Here is a 3347-nt window from a genome sequence, read left to right on the forward strand (position 1 = left end):
TTCTGAAAGCACCATGGACAAGCCTGGCTGGGGAGACCTAGGGAAGATGCTTTGTCCTGTGACCATGGTGTCTGCTGGCTGGTCCTGAGCTGGGCTGGGCTGCCAGGAGAGAAGTGCAGGCTACAACATTTAGCCTGAAACACTTTTTTTTTTTTTCTTTTTTCAGTCACAGGTCAGTGAAAATCCCCCAAGTCCAAACCTTCCACCACCATCAGTTTTGCCCCATCCCTGGCACTGACCAACCCCCAGGCACCGGCCGGGACAGAGGGGCTGTTATAGAGCAGCAGTCTGCAGGGGACCGCATCCCCCCGCGGGCAGGGACCGCATCCCCGGTGCCACGGGCAGGGACCACAGCCGAGTCCCTGGGCTGGACAGCCCCGGCAGAGGCCAACCCACGGGGGTCAGGCTCAGCCCCACTCCCCTCCTGGGCTTCCCAATGCTGCAGCCCTGATTTCCAACTGAGCTAAGTATTCTAAAAAAAAAAATATAAATAAATCTATCTATCAAGCATGATACGATAGGTGCTGAGGCAAGCCCTGCTCTGGGATCCACTTCATGGAAGGGCACCTTTCCCTCTGACCATCTCACCTTGAGAACTCCGTGACGCAAAGGACCGTTCCGGGAGAATTTACCCTTCATGAAAGAGATTGCAATAGGCAATCAGCACCGTCCGCAGACTGATCCAGGGCGGGCCCCGAGTGAGCATCTGCAGCGAAGGCCAGGGAGGTTTCAGACATTATGCCCAGGCTGGAGACGGGCCCAGGCTGCTCCAGGTGCTGCAGTCCCTCTGCCCCAGCACGTCAGAGAGCCTGGGCTGCAGCTTCCCCCCCCGCAGCCTGCCCGGCCCCCCCAGAGCCCCACAGGGAGGGCAGGCAGCGAAGCCATGCTCCTTCTCTTTTTTGCCTGCGAGACATTTGCTGCTGCCACCAGATGCGTAAGGGTAAGTGAGAACCCGCACTAACCTCCTGGGAACGGTCAAGATTGTCCGTCATCATTGCTTTTGAAGCTATTTGGAGAATAGCTTGTTCCCATGGGGAGCAAAAAAGTCAACGCTCCTGCTATCTTTGGGATCTCTGGCTCTAGAGACAGGAATTTTACTTTTCAAAGTGAAAAACAAAGCGGCATTCATGGGCACGGTAATCGTTTCTGATGCCATCTGAGCTGTGGATAACACCAGAGGTGATTTGACTTACGGCATCTTTCGCAGTCCCCCACCTTCCCACGAGTTTTCTTTTGTCCCCTCTCCACTGCCCAGCCCCACCTGTAGCATCTCCCACCCGCAGTCCCCTCCCAGTGACAGCTCACGGGGGTGCAGCCCCCTCCCAGTGACAGCTCACGGGGGTGCAGCCCCCTCCCAGTGACAGCTCACAGGCAAACCCCGCGGGACCCCCAGCCAGAGTCAGGCACCAGGTCGATCCTGCCCGACCCCAGGCAGGAGCAGGCTGGGCCACGCCGGGCACCTCTGGGCTGCTCCCATCCTCCAGACCTCCACATCTCCAGGTGAAGAGGGGAGATGCCTTTGCTCACCTTAGAGGTGGGGAGGAGTCCTCCATCGCTCTGGTCCTTGAGACACCCCCAGGGAAGGGTCAAACACCCCTGGCACAAACGTGTCCAAGTCACTGCCTTCAGACGAGGCTGCTCTCTCCAGCTAGTGTTCCAGGAGAGGTACATCGCAAAGGCTAGAGTACAAATACTTCGCTCAAAACAGCATAGCTAAAACCTGACAGGGTCACAAGACACAGACTTGGTTAATCGGTCTGGCTGGGGATGGGGCACCAATCCCCCGTTTCCTTCCGAGCACAAGTTTTACATTGCAGTGGGGCCCCAAAGAGTGACCGATTTCCACGGACATGTTCTCCCCAACCCTTCGTGGTCTCTGCCTGCTCGTCCCTGCCACCCCTGCAGGGCTCAGGAGCTGCCTGCCTGCTTCTCCCTCCACGGATCAAAGATACAAGTGTCACCTGCAGCCGTAACCGGTAGCAAATCGGTGCTGGTTTGTGTACAGAACGGCTGTCTTGTACCGGCAGACGCCGACGCTGCTGTCAGTGCTGACGGGACCCTTGTTGGGATTTGCATTTCAGAAGGAGCCCGCAGCCGGGTGCGATGTTGCACATCTCCTCCGCTCGTCACATTTGCATACAGCTCGCAGCGAGGAGCATCATCCCCATCCCTCCCACGAGGTGGGTTTGGCTGTGTTGGTGCCTTGCTGCTCCCTCGCCCCGCTGCCCGGCTCTGCCCGGCTCTGCCCGTGCCATCTAGCAGCAAGGGGAGTAAAGTGCAATTCCTTGCAGGAATTGAACCCACTGGGTCCATTCTGATAGCGGGCGATAGGAACTAAAGGCGACACAGCGCCTTCAGCACAGCGCCTGCGGGTCCCATCTCAAGGCTGGCAAAGCAACAACTGATGGTGAGCAATGAAAATCCATCCCGGAGCTTTAGTGAAGGAAAATAATCACAGAGCAAACCTAGGGACGTGCCTTCCCTTGTCCTGCTGCTCCTTCTGCAAGGGAAGAGAAAGGCTTTAGTGCCCCCCCCGAAAAAGTCCCTCCTGCCCACCCTCCTTCCGCAGGCAGGAGCATCCTGCCTGGCCCCAGGTACTCACCCCGCACGGCCTCCACGGTGCCAGGGCAGCAGCTGTGGGTTCAAGGACCCTCTCCCTGCATTAGGGCTCTGTAAACAAGCCTGCACTCAGACAAGAAAAATTGGCAGGTCTCCTGCTCTCAGTAAACAAGCCGTCAGCTCATCGCGTCCCCCCACCACACGTGTTCCTCGCTGCATCCATCTTCCCTGATCGCCTGGCACATTTTCTCCTAACCAAGGGGCGATTTGATTTTGTGGAAGGAGAGGGAGCGGTTTTCTTAGGTGATTGTGCCTCAAACAGAAACCTTCCCTTTGAGCTGGGCCATCCAGGAGACTAATCTTACTCCCCCAGCCCTGCCTCGAGCAGCACAGCAATGTCATCCAGCAATTGCCTTTGGCATCAAAGCTGAAAGCGGGCACGTCACCCGGAGTTAACAACATCACAGCAGCATGGATATTCACCTCTCGCAGAGTGATAGGAAGTGGAATTGATTGCAAGAGATCAGACACCGAGACTCTCATTAACTTCTGCTAACACCTGAGCGGCTGACAGACACTTGCCTTTCTGGATTATCTTCTGCACATTTCCAGCCCGTGACCCTGGGTCCTCTCCAGCCCCTGTTCACTCAATAACGTGCGGCGCTGCCGGAGCGGCAGCTCAGACCCATCTGCACCGGCTCCCACCGGAGCAGCCGGCCCCTGGAGCGTGTCTGAGCGGCGTTGCAGCACTGCAGATCCGCTCCGTGCCGTGCCTCCCCCCGTGCCCC

The 3347-nt window shown here is 57.5% G+C and overlaps 1 long non-coding RNA gene across 1 annotated transcript; it reads right to left on the reverse strand.

Moving 5' to 3' along the window:
• LOC142603302 (uncharacterized) lies at positions 1 to 2111 on the reverse strand. Its single transcript, XR_012837194.1, has 3 exons — positions 1528 to 2111; positions 581 to 706; positions 1 to 94 (listed from the first exon to the last, which is right to left on the reverse strand). It is a non-coding gene; the product is annotated as an uncharacterized LOC142603302 (long non-coding RNA).
• Between the last annotated feature and the right edge of the window lie 1236 nt (positions 2112 to 3347).

This window comes from Balearica regulorum, chromosome 11 (genome assembly GCF_011004875.1).
Source record: "Balearica regulorum gibbericeps isolate bBalReg1 chromosome 11, bBalReg1.pri, whole genome shotgun sequence".
Lineage (NCBI taxonomy): Eukaryota > Metazoa > Chordata > Aves > Gruiformes > Gruidae > Balearica > Balearica regulorum.